Raw genomic sequence first — 18,938 nt, 5'->3', positions numbered from 1 at the left:
AACCCCAACCTGAGAACGCTGTGCTCCCTGCTTGTTTAGTTTGGTGGTGTTTAAAGTATTAAGGAAAAAGCTACCATTGAAATTGATAGAAGAGATTTTGAGTTAAGACGTAAAATAAAATGAAAGTTACAATATAAATCAGAGAGAGAGAAGGTGGGAATAAAGGGGAAGAATAACTGCCATAAATAAAGGGGGTGAAATTGGGGTTGGTAGCCAGCTGGGGCCGGGACTTTCTTCTGCTGACGTGTTTCAACGACCCTCTCCTTCGTTTAAAGGTAGGGCCGCTGTGGACTCTGCAAGGCCTCTGATGGCCTCCAGAGCAGAATGCCAGGCTGCATGATGGCGGCCTGGACCACACTAGCACTGTCAGTGGAGCCAACCCAAGAGTCGGCAAACCACTGAAGATGGCGGCACATGGCGCTGACGCCCTGCCCTTTAAGTCCCGCCCCGCGAGCGGATGTCAGACAGCTTCATGACCATGGGGCAGTAAGATGTCGGCGCGGGCCAGTGAGGGGTCGCGATGATGTTAGCGCCCCCTGGAGGCGCTAAGGAGCCTTGAAAAAAGGGGCAATTTCCCCCCCAAAGTGTTTGTAATTTTTTTTATTTTGAATTAAAAGTTTAATTTTGAGTTATTTTATTCCTATAATTTAAGTGTTGGTTTTCATGTCAAACAAAACATGTCACTTCCCTGCCTCAGCCTGCCAGCAGTTCGCGGGTGAAGACTTTGTCAATTGTAAAAAAATGAATCCATCAATTTGAATAATTAGACTTGGAGCAATTGTTATTTTCCAACAATCTAAAGTGATGTGCACGCTATCACATCAAACTGGAACTGACCAGAATTAAATGTGATTATTTGTAAAGAAATATTTGGTTCCAGGCAGAAAACTTATCCAAGACCATTTACATCAGAATAAAGCCTGCTGGCAAAAATTGCTTTGGGAACAACATTGTAATTCTTTCTTTTATTTCCACTTCTTACCCAAGGAGGGTTTAACGGGAAAGGTTCAGTCCCCTAAAAAAATCTTTAGTTGCCTATTGTATGTGTGTGTGTGTGTGTGTATGAGGTTGGAGGGGTCCATAACCTCATGGTATTGATGCATTGATCAGATCCTGATCGGTGGTCCTTCAAGGAAGGAGGACAGTAGACAAGTTGTAAACACAATGACCCAGAAAATACACAGGTCAGCACCCCTGGCAATTATAGAGGATTGCAGCCAGTAGTGCTCTCGGTTACTGATCAACAAGAGTTTGTGGAGTCAATGGGAGGTCACCTCATTTGAATGGCACATGTCGTGTGCCAATCTCGCTCCGACAGCTGGATGTTCAAAGCAATTTGCCCGAACTATGTTGTGCCAAGTTCCCCAACCTTTGGATCAAACCTTGTGGTGCCCCCAGCAGCCCCCGTTGTAAAGGGGCTAAAGTTAAATGAATAATAAATAAAAAATATCAAGTGGAGTCTTCAAGGGTTCAGACCACGATTCTGTCTCGAACCTCCTTATCGCCCTCCACCCAGTGGAACCCATTCCACCCTTTGACTGACCGATACTTCTGTTTACACCTCTGAGGACTGAGGTCATGGGTGTTCTCTAATGTAGGAAGTCCCTACTTCCTCCCACCCTATCCCCCAGCCTTGCCCCTCTGAAATTGGGGGTAGGGACTATTCTCCTTGCAAGCCCATTTGCAAAGTCAAGATCTGAAGTATTTAGGTCCAACCTCTTTTTCAGTGTGTCAGAAGCGCCAAGGATTTTCAGTTCCAATCTGCCATCCAATACTTGTACAATTATTTTATTTACTCCTGCAATAAACTTGCACAGATTCATTACAGATAACAGGAGGAGGAAAGTAGTCAATAATTTCAAATGGGGAATTATTTCAAAAGGAAAATCTTTTTGCACTACATGCACAAAATAAGAACCCCATTCTGTTAGCTGAGCTTTAGTAAAGTATAAGAAAATCATGCCTTTGCCTGTACAAAGGCAGAGTTGAATATAAAAGTCACTTCTATTATATGAATAATTTGTGCTTTCAGCTGAGTGGCTAATTGGTTTGGCCATTAGGAATCAATTTAATTGTCTCTTTTCTTAGCAATGTTCTGTCCCATCTGTCTCAAAATGATCCACACTTCGGAAATAAAGGTTCAAGATCCAGGAGACAGAGCAACTTGACAGAAAGCACACATGAGTAATACAAGCATGCTCTATGTCTATACTCTCACCTGTAGGTGACTCATCAGAGGCGAGGAGCATCACCAATCCAGGTCGTTCCGAATGCAAAGTTCACTAACACACGGTTTCATTACATTCTTATAGCTTTCTTGAAACACAACTACTTTAAGTGTTTCTTTGTCTACAACTAACACTCATACTGACTCAGCAGACTGGTTTCATGACTGTGGACTAGGAATCCCAATTTTTAACTGAATCAGGCGTCAAGCCTACTGAATCCTGCATCCCTTATCTTGTTTTACGGAACTTATCTCTCAGTATTTTTATATGTAATGTATTTACTTAAACAGCTCTGACACTATCTCTTCACATTGTTCACCTTATGATTATTTAAACCTAATTCTTAAGATTATTCAACATTCATTCCAGCCTTATCAAACACTTATTCAAGTTAGTTATACTTAAGCAACTAGGTGCACTTTACACCAGTTGTCCTTGTTTGTTTTATCTCAATCTCCCTGTCAGTCAAGTTCAGCTAATCCTTTGTGCTCAACTGGGCGTACACACTTTATTCAATGCTCATGTCAGGCCATTTAGCCTGCCACAGTACACTATCCTATGCCTAACACTTCCGAAGCATGGACTATCATCAGGTCAATAGCCACCTGCAATAAAGAGCTCCGCCTAGTGATCTGTTGTTTGTTGTGAAACCCAAAAGAAAGGCTCAACACAAGAGTCTGATAAAGAATCAAAGATATGTTTATTTACGAATACCTACAGCTTGGCCAAGGGAGCACGGCTTAGAGTTCCTCAACCATTCACCAGCCGAATCAACCCTTGATTACCAGCGTACAGTATTTAAAGCCGAAAACCACAATCCGTCATCAATTACATTGGGGGCTTTTACATTTTTCAGCTATGAAGCAAACAAGCCAGGTTTCCTGTTATTCAACACCTAGCTTAACCACAAGTCAGCAACCTGTTATGTTTACGAATTCTATGTCTATCTTTGTTAAGCTTGCCATCACATCCTCTTGCAGGTGGCCTACTTAGATGTTGCTGGGCAAATTTGCTTGACGTGTTTTTCCCCTGTTCTACCCAGCCTGCAACTCTTTATTCATAATGGGGAACAAGGAATTGGCAGATCAATTGAACAAATACTTTGGTTGTGTCTTCACTAAGGAAGACACGAATAACCGCCCAAAAATTATAGGGGACCGAGGGTCTAGTGAGAAGGAGGAACTGAAGGAAATCCTTATTCGTCAGGAAATTGTGTTAGGGAAATTGATGGGTTTGAAGGCCGATAAATCCCCAGGGCCTGATAGTCTGCATCCAAGAGTACTTAAGGAAGTGGCCCTAGAAATAGTGGATGCATTGGTGGTCATTTTCCAACATTATATAGACTCAGGATCAGTTCCTATGGATTGGAGGTTAGCTAATGTAACCCCACTTTTTAAAAAAGGAGGGAGAGAGAAAACAGGGAATTATAGACCGGTTAGCCTGACACCGATAGTGGAGAAAATGTTAGAATCAATTATTAAAGATGTAATAGCAGCACATTTGGAAAGCAGTGATGGGATCGGTCCAAGTCAGCATGGATTTATAAAAGGGAAATCATGCTTGACAAAACTTCTAGAATTTTTTGAGGATGTAACTAGTACAGTGGACAAGGGAGAACCAATGGATGTGGTGTATTTGGACTTTCAAAAGGCTTTTGACAAGGTCCAATACAAGAGATTAGTGTGCAAAATTAAAGCACATGATATTGGGGGTAATGTATTGACGTGGATAGAGAACTGGTTGGCAGACAGGAAGCAAAGCGTGGAATAAACCGGTCCTTTTCAGAATGGCAGGTGGTGACTAGTGGGGTACCGCAAGGTTCAGTGCTGGGACCCCAGCTATTTACAATATACATTAATGATTGGGACGAAGGAATTGAGTGTAATATCGCCAAGTTTGCAGATGACACTAAGCTGGGGGGCAGTGTGAGCTGTGAGGAGGATGCTAAGAGGCTGCAGGGTGACTTGGACAGGTTAGGTGAGTGGGCAAATACATGGCAGATGCAGTATAATGTAGATAAATGTGAGGTTATCTACTTTGGTGGCAAAAACAAGAAGGCAGAATATTATCTGAATTGTGACAGATTAGGAAAAGGGGAGGTGCAACGAAACCTGGTTGTCATGGTGCATCAGTCATTGAAAGTTGGCATGCAGGTACAGCAGGCAGTGAAGAAGGAAAATGGCATGTTGGCCTTCATAGCGAGAGGATTTGAGTACAGGAGTAGGGAGGTCTTACTACAGTTGTACAGGGCATTGGTGAGGCCACACTTTGAATATTGTGTACAGTTTTGGTCTCCTAATCTGAGGAAGGACATTCTTGCTATTGAGGGAGTGCAGCGAAGGTTCACCAGACTGATTCCTGGGATGACAGGACTGACATATGAAGAAAGACTGGATCGACTAGGCTTATATTCACTGGAATTTAGAAGAATGAGAGAGGATCTCATAGAATCATATAAAATTCTGACGGGATTGGACAGGTTAGATGCAGGAAGAATGTGTCCAATGTTGAGGAGGTCCAGAACCAGTGGTCCACAGTCTAAGGATAAGAGGTAAGCCATATAGGACTGAGATGAGGAGAAACTTCTTCACCCAGAGAATTGTGAACCTGTGGCATTCTCTACCATAGAAAGTTGTTGAGGCCATTTCTCTGGATATATTGAAAAGGGAGTTAGATGTGGCCCTTATGGCTAAAGGGATTAGGGGGTATGGAGAGAAGACAGGAGTGGGGTACTGAAGTTGCATAATCAGCCATGATCAAATTGAATGGTGGTACAGGCTCGAAGGGCCAAATGGCCTACTCCTGCACCTATTTTCTATGTTTCTATGTTTCTATGTATCACTTTGGCGACAAAGGATAGGACTTTTGGATGCCCTAGCTGAAATTTTTGTTGGGGATGTTCCTGCCAACCAACAAAGTGTCTTTGAGAGGTTCTTTGTTTTCCAGAGCAGCTAAAAATTCGGTAAATTTCAAGCACACGTGGCTGAACTGTCGATGTTGCCAGAGTCCAGATGGCCGTGCCAATGGGAGTAATAGGGTGTTCGGGTGAGTTCCATCATGACCGAGAGATTTTCGGAGCATGAGTGCAGTGGCTAGACATGTTTTTCAGCGCAAATAGTATTGCGAAGTCCCCGATGATGAAAACTGTAACCGGGAGGTTTTAGAAAGGAAACTATCCATTCATTGTAATTTCAGAAACTTTCAGTACCGAGCACAGCTTTGTTTGTGGGTTGAAAAATTAAGCAATCAGTTGTTGACAGCTCTTAACTTGACTTTTAATTTAGCTTGTCAGACTGCTATGTTGTTGGATATGACCGACCCATACTCCCGAGAATTTTTTGCCATTTCCAGTAGTCAGACAACCGATGTGAATTGCCTGCAGTTTAAAGGTAAAAGGCAGTTGGGCCCCAAGATCTCAGCAACTGGCCACGGTAACAATACATTGAAGTCATGCTATCGGTACCTGGGACAACACATTGCTCAAAGCTGTCCATATGTGAAGGCAGAGTGTTTCTATTGCAAGAAAACTGGGCATCTTGCAAAGGCATGCCGACTGAAGAATAAACAGACTTTCAATGCTAGAAATAGAAATCGCCAGACACTACATAGCATTGAAGAGAAACAACAGGATGACGAGGTTCTGGAGATACACGTCATCGGGAACACAAAGTAGCACACAGCAATTCGCGGAGTATCACCATCAAGTCGATGTTGCAGGAACCAGGATACCCATGAAAAATTGACATTGGTGCATTTGTGACTGCAGTACCGGAATTGCTATATCTTGACAAGTTGAGTGATTTTCGACTGGAGAAATCGAAGCTAGAGCTGCGAGGCTACTCAGGAGAGCAAATCCCTGTTGTAGGATGTAACATCATACCGGTGAAATACAAGGATAAGTTTCAGAGCTTGCCACTCATAACATGACAGGAGACCAGCCTGCCTTGATGGGTAGAAATTGGTTGGGATCACTGAAATTGGATTGGAATGAGATTTTTTGTATGTAAATGAAATTTGCATTGAAAGATGACGTCATCAAGCAGTATCCAAAGGTGTTCTGTGAAACAGACAGTCCAATCCGTGACTTCAAGATGAGTATCAGAGTGCAGAAGGACGCAAGATCAGTTTACTGCAAGCCATGTCCCACACCATACGCACTCAAGGAGAAAGTTGAGCAAGAACTCAAAAGACTAGAAACTGAGAACATTATTTCGAAGGTAGAAGTGTTCTATTTGTCATACATTGATGAACTGCCAGTCACAGCTGAAGAGATTGGTAGAGCAACCATGATCTTATTGAGGGGCCAAATGGCCTACTCCTGCTTTATTTCTTATGTTCTTAAGTAACCAAACATGACCCAGTTATGTCAAAGGTGTATGATTATATAGAAAATGGATGTCCAAACCAGGTATCCAAGGAAGATATTCATCCATTCTTCGTTCGTAGGAATGAATTATCACTGGATAAAAATTGTATCATGTGGGATGCAAGAGTGGTTATCCCAAATAAGTTCAGGTCCAAATTATTAGGAGATCTTCATGACCAGCACCTGGGAATGTGCTTGACCAAGAGTTTTGCACACAGTTACTTATGGTGGTCAGGACTTGATAAAGATATAGAATGCATCGTCAGTCAGTGTACGACATGTCAATTGGTAAGCAAGCAACCACCACCAGTACCATTACAGCCATGGAAATGGCCTCCCAGGGTGTGGCAAAGGCTACATATCGATTTTGCTGAGCTAGAAGGACCACAATTGTTCATTGTAATTGATAGCCATTCGAAGTGGGTGGACGTGTTTCTGATGCGGAAAATAACAACAAGTAAAACACGAGACAATTTGCGAAGATTGTTTTCTTCATATAGCCTCCCAGAAGAAACTGATAATAGGCTGCAATTTTGTTCAGAAGAAATTGCCTAGTTCATGAAGCGGTGTGAAACATACCAAAGTTCCAATGTACCACCCTGCTTCGAATGGTGCAGCAGAGCACACAGTACAAATTGTAAAACGTGCCCTCATCAAACAAATGTTGGATCAAATCCAAAAAAAAGGCAGTTGTCATTGGACAACAAATTGGAAAATTTTCTGATTAATTATCGTAATACTCCTCATACAACTACTGGTAGAACACCAGCAGAGTTGTTTCTCAAACGATAGCCATGAACCAGGATCTTTTTGTTAAAGTCGAACTTGGCATAGTCAGTAGAAGAGAAATAACTAAGACAGAAAGAGAATCATGATAGAGCTAGAGTAAGGGAGAGAAGTGTGAAATTGAATCAGAAGGTAAGAATGAAAAACCATCACCATAAATAGTTAAAGTGGTAACCAGGAAGAGTAGTCAAGATTTGTGGTCCTCGCACATATTTGGTCAAGGTGTTTGATCATAGAAAGGTTAAATTTGTTCAGATCAATCATATTTTACCTACAGATGTGGAAGAAGTTGAAAGTTTGAATGATTCGATTATTTCTGATGAGTCAGATAGACTTCTTACAAGTCATCATCATCGGCAGTTCCTTGAATCGAGGATGACTTGCTTCCACGCCAAAAAGGGATGAGTTCACAGGTGTTTCATTGAAGGCCCTAATATTCCATGTCCAGAACTACATCTTGAAGGATGGAGGATGCCTGTGCATGGATTTTTTTAACGTGGGGTGGCTGTTGCACACCAGCCACCACACGGGCTTGACAGAGCTGGGTCTTGGTCCAGTGGCAAGGATTACCAAAGACGACTGGTGTTATGTATGCAATAAAGGTTCAAACTGAGTACTGTTTAACTAAGCAAGGTACAACCTTGGCTCTGCTTTATTTAGGCCCAAAATGGCTGGCCTTTTATACCCGTGCAGCACCATGTACGTGCTGCTCAGTGGCCTCCAATAATGACGCCATCTAGTAGCTACAAACATAATGTACATACATGACAAGTGTGTTAAAAAGACAAGCCTGAAGGCTCTGTGCCTCAATGCGAGGAGTATTCGTAATAAGGTGGATAAATTAACTGCAGACAGCAATTAACGAATATGATACAATTGGCATCACGGAGACATGGCTCCAGGGTGACCAAGGCTGGGAACTCAACATCCAGTGATATTGAACATTCACGAAGGATAGACAGAAAGGAAAAGGAGGTGGGTAGCATTGCTGGTTACAGAGGAAATTAGTAAGGAAGGACATCAGCTTGGATGATGTGGAATCTGTATGGGTAGAGCTGCAGAATACCAAAGGGCAGAAAACGCGAGTGGAAGCTGTTTACAGACCAGCAAATGATAGTAGTGAGGTTGGGGACAGCACCAAACAAGAAATTAGGGATGCGTGCAATAAAGGTACAGCAGTTATCATGGGCGACTTTAATCTACATATAGATTGGGCTAACCAAACTGGTAGCAATACGGTGGAGGAGGATTTCCTGGAGTGTATTAGAGATGGTTTTCCAGACCAATATGTCGAGTAACCAACTAGAGGGCTGGCCATATTAGACTGGGTGATGTGCAATGAGAAAAGACTAATTAGCAATCTTGTTGTGTGAGGCCCCTTGGGGAATGGCGACCATAATACGGTAAAATTCTTTATTAAAATGGAAAATGACACAGTTAATTCAGAGGCTAGGGTCCTGAACTTAAGGAAAGGAAACTTCGATGGTATGAGACATGAATTGGCTAGGATAGACTGGTGAATAATACTTGAAGCGTTGACAGTGGATAGGCAATGGCAAACATTTAAAGATCACATGGATGAACTTCAGCAATTGTACATCCCTGTCTGGAGTAAATATAAAACGGGGAAGGTGGCTCTACTGTGCTAACAAGGGAAATTAAGGATAGTGTTAAATCCAAGGAAGCGGCATATAAATTGACCAGAAAAAGCAGAAAACCTGAGGACTGGGAGAAATTTAGAATTCAGCAGAGGAGGACAAAGGGTTTAATTAGGAGGTGGAAAATAGAGTATGAGAGGAAGCTTGCTGGGAACATAAAACTGACTTCAAAAGCTTCGATAGGTATGTGAAGAGAAAAAGATTAGTGAAGACAAACGTAGGTCCCTTGCAGTCAGATTCAGGTGAATTTATAATGGGGAACAAAGAAATGGCAGACCAGCTGAACAAATACTTTGGTTCTGTCTTCACGAAGGAAGACACAAATAACCTTCTGGAAATACTAGGGGACCGAGGGTCGAGAGTGAAGGAGGAACTGAAGGAAATCCTTATTATGCAGGAAAATATGTTAGGGAAATTGATGGGATTGAAGGCCGATAAATCCCCGGGGCCTGATAGTCTGCATCCCAGAGTACTTAAGGAAGTGGCCCTCGAAATAGTGGATGCATTGGTGATCATTTTCCAACAGTCTATCGACTCTGGATCAGTTCCTATAGACTGGAGGGTAGCTAATGTAACACCACTTTTTAAAAAGGAGGGAGAGAGAAAACAGGTAATTATAGACCGGTTAGCCTGACATCGGTAGTGGGGAAAATGTTGGAATCAATTATTAAAGATGAAATAGCAGCGCATTTGGAAAGCAGTGACAGGATCGGTCCAAGTCAGCATGGATTTATGAAAGGGAAATCATGCTTGACAAATCTTCTAGAATTTGTTGAGGATGTAACTAGTAGAGTGGACAAGAGAGAACCAATGGATGTGGTGTATTTGGACTTTCAAAAGTCTTTTGACAAGGTCCCACACAAGAGATTGGTGTGCAAAATTAAAGCACATGGTATTGGAGGTAATGTACAGACGTGGATAGAGAACTGGCTGCCAGACAGGTAGCAGAGAGTCTGGATAAATGGGTCCTTTTCAGAATGGCAGGCAGTGACTAGTGCGGTGCTGCCGGCTCAGTGCTGGGACCCCAGCTATTTACAATATATATCAATGATTTAGATGAAGAAATTGAGTGTAATATCTCCAACTTTGCAGATGACACTAAGCTGGGGGGCGGTGTGAGCTGCGTGGAGGATGCTAAGAGGCTGCAGGGTGACTTGGACAGGTTAGGTGATGGGGCAAATGCATGACAGATGCAGTATAATGTGGATAAATGTGAGGTTATCCACCTTGGTGGCAAAAACACGAAGGCAGTATATTATCTGAATGGTGGCAGATTAGGAAAAGGGGAAGTTCAACGAGGCCTGGGTGTCATAGTACATCGGTCATTGAAAGTTGGCATGCAGAGGCAGCAGGCGGTGAAGAAGGCAAATGGTATGTTGGCCTTCATAGCTAGGGGATTTGAGTATAGGAGCAGGGGGGTCTTACTGCAGTTGCCTTGGTGAGGCCTCACCTGGAATATTGTGTTCAGTTTTAGTTTCCGAATCTGAGGAAGGATGTTCTTGCTACTGAGGGAGTGCAGCGAAGATTCACCAGACTGATTCCTGGGATGGTTGGACTGACATATGAGGAGAGACTGGATCGACTGGGCCTGTATTCACTGGAGTTTAGAAGGGTGAGAGGGAATCTCATAGAAACATATAAAATTCTGACGGGACTGGATAGGTTAGATGCAGGAAGAATGTTCCCGATGTTGGGGAAGTCCAGAACGAGGGGACACAGTCTAAGGATAAGATGTAAGCCGTTTAGGAGCGAGATGAGGAGAAACTTCTTCACTCAGAGCGTTGTTAACCTGTGGATTTCTCTACCGCAGAGAATTGTTGATGACAGTTCATTGGATATATTCAAGAGGAATTAGATATGGCCCTTACAGCTAAAGGGATCAAGGGGTATGGAGAGAAAGCAGGAAAGGGGTACTGAGGTGAATGATCAGCCATGATCTTATTGAATGGTGGTGCAGGCTCGAAGGGCCTAATGGCCTAATCCTGCACCTATTTTCTATGTTTCTAATACCCCCCTCTGAGATCTTATCACAGTCTTTCACATTTTGAGACGGTCCGGTACTTTGCACTCCTGGGTTGACCGTCTCAGATCGATTCCAGCCTTGCGTGTGTGTTCGGAGTCTGTTGTGGCTGATGGCTGGATGACTGACTTGGTGGGGGTGGCAGTGGCCATGTCAGGAATTGCAAGTCCACTTTTATTGAACAGGTCTGTGATGGAAATTCTGAGTTCACTGATGACCCTTGAGTCCTCTGAAGACTACTGGTAGGTTGGTTGGTCGTCGATGGTTTCTTCGTCCGACTGTTCTGGCTCGTCTGTGTGCTTCAGTTTTGCTTGATCCATGTGTTTCCTGCAAGTTTACCCATTCTTGAGCTTAATAACGAATACTCTGTTGCCCTCCTTGGCCATGACCGTACCAGCGATCCATTTGGGACCCTGACCATAATTCAACAAAAATGCAGGATCATTAACAGAAATCTCACGTGACACAGTTGCGCGATCGTGGTACCCTGTTGACTTTGTCTTCTGTATTCAACATGATTATTTAAATCCTGGTGTACCAGAGATAGCTTGGTCTTAAGACCTCTTTTCATCATGATTTCAGCAGATGAGACCCCTGTGAGTGTGTGGGGTCTTCTCCTGTAACTCAGCAGTATGCAGGACAAGCGGATCTGCAGTGACCCTTGGGTTACTCTCCTCATGTTTTGCTTGATAATTTGTACTGCACGTTCAGCTTGCCTGTTGGATGCAGGCTTGAACAGTGCTGACCTTACATGTTTTATGCCATTAAGTTTCACAAACTCCTGAAACTCCTGACTGGTGAAGCACAACCAATTGTCGCTCACCACTATGTCAGGCAGACCATGTGTCACGAACATGACATTGAGATTCTCTATAGTTGCCGTGGACGTACTGGATGACATGATTATGCATTCTATTTACTTCAAATAAGCAGCCACCACCACTAAAAACATCTTGCCCAGGAAGGGACCTGCAAAATCTACATGGATCCTGGACCAAGGTTTGGATGGCCACGACCAGAGACTCAGCGGCGATTTCGTTGGTGCTTTGTTGAGCTGCATGCAGGTGTTGCACTGATGCACACATGCTTCCAGCTCAGAATCAATTCCTGGCCATCATACATGGGACCTGGTGCTGGCCTTCATCATCACTATATCAGGATGTGTGCTGTGTAACTCATGCACAAACTTCTCACTCCCTTCCTTGGGCATTACAACGCGATTGCCCCACAATATGCAATCTGCTTGAATAGACAGTTCATCCTTGCAACGAATGTATGGTTTGGCCTCCTCGCACATTTGCTTAGGTATGGCAGACCAATCCCCTTTGAGGATGCAACCCTTTACCACCGATAAAATCGGGTCCTGGCTGGTGCAGGTCTTAATTTGTTGAACCGTGACAGGGGTTCCTTCACTCTCAAAAACATCCATGATTAAAATTAGATCCGCCGGTTGTGGCGTTTCCACCTTCGGTGTGGTCAACGGCAACCGGCTCAAAGCATCGGCACAATTCTCTGTGCCAGGTTTGTGGTGAATGACATAATCATAGGCAGATAATTTGGATGCGGGATGAAGCGTTGTTATTGATAGCTTTGCTCTCGGAAAACAATAAAATGAGCAGCTTGTGGTCAGTCTGTAATTTGAACCTCAGACCAAAGAGGTATTGATGCATCTTTTTAACACTGTACACACATGCTAAAGCTTCGTTTTCTACCATGCTGTAGGCTCTTTCTGCTTTAGACAAACTTTTGGATACGCGACAGGTTGAAGTTTCCCCAACTCATTGGCTTGTTGGAGTACGCAATCAATTCTATATGACGATGCATCACAGGCCAAAACTAAACGTTTACATGGGTCATAATGTACCAGCAGCTTGTTTGAGCAAAGCAAATTGGTGGCTTTCTCGTAAGCTCTGTCTTGCGATGCTCCCCCCACCCAGTTGTCACCTTTTCTCAATAGCATGTGCAGCTCTGTCACATTCTGCAGTTTGGATGCATTCTTGATGGCCTTGGTTTTCACATCAGTAGGTCTGATGCCATCAGTGTGGATTTTCCTCCCCAGGAATTCGACCTCCAGTGCCATGAAGATGCACTTCGGCGTTTCAGTCTGAGTCCCACTCTGTCCAAACGCAGTAGAACCTCTTCCAGGTTGTTCAGATGAACCTTGGTGTCACGACAAGTGATCAGCTGTCATCTTGGAACACGACAGTTCTGGGAATGGACTTCAGTAGACTTTCCATATTCCTTTGAAATATTGCTGCAGCCGAGCGAATTCCAAAAGGCCACCTGTGGAAAATAAACAGTCCTCTGTGCGTGTTAATGCACGTAAGTCTCTTCACTGTCTCGACCAACTCCTGTGTCAAGTCCAGTTTTGTAAATGACTTTCCTCTGGCTAGCGTCGCAAACAAGTCATCAGCCTTCGGTAACAGGTACTGATCTTGTTTCGAAACCCTGTTGCAGTCAGTCTCCACAGATACTGACTGTGCCATCACTTTTCAGCACAGGAACAATGGGGCTGGCCCATTCATTAAATTCGACCGGTGATATAATCCCTTTGCACTGGAGTCTGTCCAGTTCAATTTTGACCTTCTCCTTCATCATATACGGCACTGCCCGAGCTTTATGATGGACAGTCTTGCATCTGAGTCCATGTGGATCTGTACCTTGGCTCTCATGAAGTTGCCAATACCGGTTTAAATAGCGAGGGGAACTTGCTCAATACTTGGGCACATGCATCTTCCTCCGATGACAACGCCTTTATGTTGTTCCAGTCGCATCTGATTTTCTCCAATGAGCTCCTACCGAGCAGCGTTGGGCCATTGCCTGGAACAATCCATAGTGGTAACTCGTGAACCGCACCGTTATATGACACGTTAATTTGTGCACTGCCAATCACCTTTATCCGTTCTTTGGTGTACGTGCGCAGCTTGGCGTTAACAGGGCTCAGCCTGGGCCTCACAGTCCTAGTATCCCACAGCTTATTAAATGCCCTCTCGTTCATGATCAATTGACTCGCCCCTGTGTCCAGTTCCATCGATACCAGTATCCTGTTAAACTTCACTTCAATCAAAATTGGTTTACTCTTGGTTATGAAAAAGTACAGTCCATACACTCCCTCCTCTGGCATCTTGGATTGCGTATCCGGATCCGCTGGTGGTGCCGGTGATTTCCCCCACAACGCCAACACGGAGAAGTCGCATACATTCCAGCTGGCGGACTTTGGGCAGCCACAGGTTTCGCGAACGCAGCCGGATAGGCCCTGCCATGTGCCGCTCTGCCAAACGCCGAATCAATCGCATTTACAGTACTTGCCGATGTTTGGTTCTTCACCACTATTTGCTTTAGACTCCTGTCCGTCATCATACATGATTGAGGGATCTGGACGGCCCTTTTTAAATCCAACTCCTCCACCGCCAGAAGTTTGCGCAGGATCATCTCGTGGTTGATACCAATAACAAAGAAGCCCCGCAGCATGTCTGCCAACACCATCCCGAACTTGCACGGTCGCACTAATACACTCCAGGAAATCCTCCTCCATCGTATTGCTACCAGTTTGGTTAACCCAATATACATGTAGATTAAAATCGCCCATGATAACTGCTGTACCTTTATTGCATGCATCCCTAATTCGTAATAAGGTGGATGAATTAACTGCGCTGATAGCTGTTAATGGATATGAAGTAATTGGGATTACGGAGACATGGCTCCAGAGTGACCAAGGCTGGGAACTAAACATTCAGGGGTATTCAATATTCAGGAAGGATGCAATAAAGTTTCAAACTGAGTATTGTTTAACTAAGCAAGGTACAACCTTGGCTCTGTTTTATTTAGGCCCTAAGTACCTGACTCTCCAAATGGCTGGCCTTTTATACCTGAGCAGCACCATGTGCGTGCTGCTCAGTGGCCTCCAACAATGACGCTACCTGGTGGCTACAAACAGAATGTACATACATAACAACTGGAGACAGGCTCTGCTGCATGGATCTAGTGCGCACACATATCATGATGTGGGCTAACCCGTGCTACTCCTGGGCCCGCGAACTCACGCCTCTCCTTGGCCCAGATCACGTCCCTCTACAATCTCTCGTCACTCCTTTTCCCCGGCCTCACCTTTTCTGCTGTACATGCCCACGCTCCAATCACTGACCTGGATCTTGGTGACGTCCCTCTTCACTGCCGTTGCTCTCCTGCTCCAGCACGTGCTGCTCCCTGGAGTGGTGTGCCTCCACGCTGCTCCTTCCGCTCCCCGGCCTGCTCTGATGGTTCTCGCAGGTGTTACAAGTAGAGTGCCCGGTAACTCAGACGTTGCGATGTAGACATTACCGCCCTAAGTGAGACTTGGTAGGCAGGGGAAGGCCAGCTCAAGGAACAAGGTGGTGGTTGCACCTTTTTCTGGAAAGGCAAACCAGAAGAAGAACGCTGCCTCCATAGGGTAGGCTTTGCCGTAAAAAATGAGCTGGCCGTCTCAGAGACTCCCCCTTGTGGGATAAACGATCACCTCATGACCCTTCGGCTCACCCTAGCCCAGAACCAGTGCGCTACGGTCATCAGCGCGTACGCCCCAACACTGGAAGCTACAGACGAGACCAAAGAGGATTTCTACTCGAGCCTTGAACAATCCCTGTCAGGAGTCCCAACGGGTGACAAGCTGGGGATCCCTGGCCCAAGACCGCTCAAAGTGGAGGAAGTGCATCTGGGAAGGCACCAAATACCTTGAGTCACTTCGCTGGGAACAAGCGGAAGCCAAGCGCAAACAGCGGAAGGAGCGCACGACAACCCAACCACCCTGCCCACCTCTCTGCCCCACCTGTGACAGAGCCTGTAGGTCCTGCATTAGACTCATCAGTCACCTGAGAACTCATTTTAGTGTGGAAGCAAGTCATCCTTCACTCCGAGGGATTGCAAATCCTACATCAGATGTATTAAAAACAAATCCAAGAGAATGTCAGAATTTATGTCTGAGTCCATGTCAGGCAGACAAACAGTCTGAAGGTGTGGAGAGTTCAAATGTAGATCAAGGGCTACCTTTGGAGAAAAATTCCCCTCAGGCTCAGCCTAGAATGAGTCTAAGTTCTACAACATGTTTAGAAAGTTCTGTTCGAGAGCGAAGGTGTGCTCTTCGAAACAAAAGCCAGTGGTTAAGTTTGATTTGTAAATATGGAAAAATAAGTCCATATCTTTTCTTGTGTACAACCATGCAAGTTATGTATAATGATTATTTTGTTATGATTACTTCTTCAATAAGGAGGGAGAAGTTTACTCGTGAGCTATGTCTAGTGGACTGTTGATGTATTGCCACTACTGATTTATTCATAAATGGTCATGTGACAGAATCACATGATGATAATTTCTAATAAGAGCCATCTTGTAGTGTGTGCTTCTTAGTGATGTGGTAAGAATATATCACACCACCTTTACTATAAAGTCACAAAAAGCCATTCGTACCTATCACCAGTTATGCCTTGAAATCCCGTCAAAACCTTTGCCTACAAGGCTTCAGAGAACCACCCACTGTTTTCCGATCAAACAGCTGTGTGTTACACAGAGTTCCGTAGAACATCCCTGGGATGTTTTAAATTTAAAATAATTGACACAGTTAGCATTGAAATTTTTTTTAAAGTAAAACTTGAAGGAGATGACTTTTATCCTGCGTTTGATTGTTGGAAATGTTTCATGTGCATTTTACTGCTCAAGCCGATATTTTTAAGTTATCATTCAAATACTGGGTAGTTCTCAGTAGAATGACTTATTTTCTACTGTACTAACCACAGCAACTAAGCCTGAAAGTATTAAGACTTTGACTGGTGCAATTATAGAATATACAGCCTTAAGCAGTGAGTGGGAGAGAAGGGAGATTTAAACAATTCTTCACAAGGCCTTTTTAGTGAGCTTGGTTTCAACAAATGCTCACTTCATGCAGCAATGATTTAAATCATAACTTTTAACAAAAAGGAACTGCCTCTATTGTTTCTTTTCTCATAGATTTTCTCCATTGTTCCAATTCTAGAAAGAATCGACAGCCATCTTGTCTCCACTTTGATAGTATTTACAGGAAGCGAATTAACTTCCAACAGAAAGTCTTACCGTTGCTCCCCTAATGGCTCAGCCTTTAGATGCACAATTCTGTGTTAAACTGAGCACCACAGATCATACAGGGTCTCCGGTTCAAACGCTGGTCTGTGTTGTGTTGGTTACTCTCGACCAGTATGGCAGTAAAGTTGCTCTCAGTGGCCTCAGCATCCTTGAGCTTGAGATCAGCTAGGAGTTCCACTCCTAAGCACTGCACAGAGATTGCGGAGAGCGGATGTATGTGGACATTGGGTGATGTTAGAAGGCTGCGATATTCCAGTTGTGATGGTTATTAACCATCATTAACAAGTAGTTATGGAACACGATGGATTAGTTAATACAGTCGATATAAGAACATAAGAACATAAGAAATAGGAGCAAGAGTAGGCCATACGGCCCCTCGAGCCTGCTCCGCCATTCAATAAGATCATGGCTGATCTGATCCTGGCCTCAGCTCCACTTCCCTGCCCTCTCCGCATAACTCTTGACTCCCTTATCGTTCAAAAATCTGTCGATCTCCGCCTTAAATACATTCAATGACACAGCCTCCACAGCTCTCTGAGAGAAAAAAGTCCTTCACATTTCCGTTTGAAATGGGTGGCCCCTTATTATGATATGGATTGCCGAAAGCAAGAATCGTTTACTCAAACACCATCTATATACCATAATCTCTGGTATAAAGCAAATTGTTTATGCCTCCTTCACCAAGAGATCACATCACATTCTCTTATCAGAAAGGAGTGCATCAACGGACATCACAAAATGTTTCACAGCCAATTAATTACTTTTTGCAGTGTAGTCACTCTTGTAATAGAAACATAGAAACATCGAAAATAGGTGCAGGAGTAGGCCATTCGGCCCTTCGAGCCTGCACCACCATTCAATAAGATCATGGATGATCATTCCCTCAGTACCCCTTTCCTGCTTTCTCTCTATACCCCTTGATCCCCTTAGCCGTAAGGGCCATATCTAACTCCCTCTTGAATGCAGAGAAACGCGGCAGCCAATTTATGCACAGCAAGCTCCCACAAACAGCAATGTCTTTCTTTTAGCAATGATGGTTGAGGGATACATATTGGTTAGGACACCGAGGAGAGCTCCCTTCCTCTTCAAAATAGTGCCGTGGGATCTTTTATGTCTACCTTAGAGACGAAGCCTCAGTTTAATGTCTAATCCGAAAGGCGGCACCTTCGACAGTGCAGCACTCCCTCAGTGCCACACTGATCACATTCCCAGATATATTATATATTATTTATTTGTCTTTCTTTTAATAGAAAAAAGATAGAAAAGACCCTCATTATGGAATCTCAAATAGAGGGAGAGTCAATATGTACTACAGGTGTTGGTATATGATTGATCAGTGCCTCCTGTATAATGCATATTTCCTGTGGTTATAAGAACATAAGAAATAAGAGCAGGTGCAGGCCATAAAGCCCCTCGAGCCTGCTCTGCCATTTAATACGATCATGGCTGATCCAATCATGGACTCAGGTCCACTTCCCTGCCCGCTCCCCATAAACCCATAATCCCTTATCGGTTAAGAAACTGTCTATCTCTGTCTTAGATTTATCAATGTCCCAGCTTCCACAGCTCTCTGAGGCAGTGAATTCCACAGATTTACAACCCTCTGAGAGAAGAAATTTCTCCTCATCTCCGTTTTAAATGGGCGGACCCTTATTCTAAGATTATGCCCCCTAGTTCTAGTTAGTTCACTAATAGGTAAACCATATAAAGCAGACACCATATCTTCAACATGACCCTCTCCACTAAAACATTTCCGCTTATATAAGGACCTCAACTATAACTGCTTCTCT

This window comes from Pristiophorus japonicus, chromosome 6 (genome assembly GCF_044704955.1).
Source record: "Pristiophorus japonicus isolate sPriJap1 chromosome 6, sPriJap1.hap1, whole genome shotgun sequence".
Classification (NCBI taxonomy): Eukaryota; Metazoa; Chordata; class Chondrichthyes; family Pristiophoridae; genus Pristiophorus; species Pristiophorus japonicus.
Note: the sequence above shows the minus strand (reverse complement) of the source record.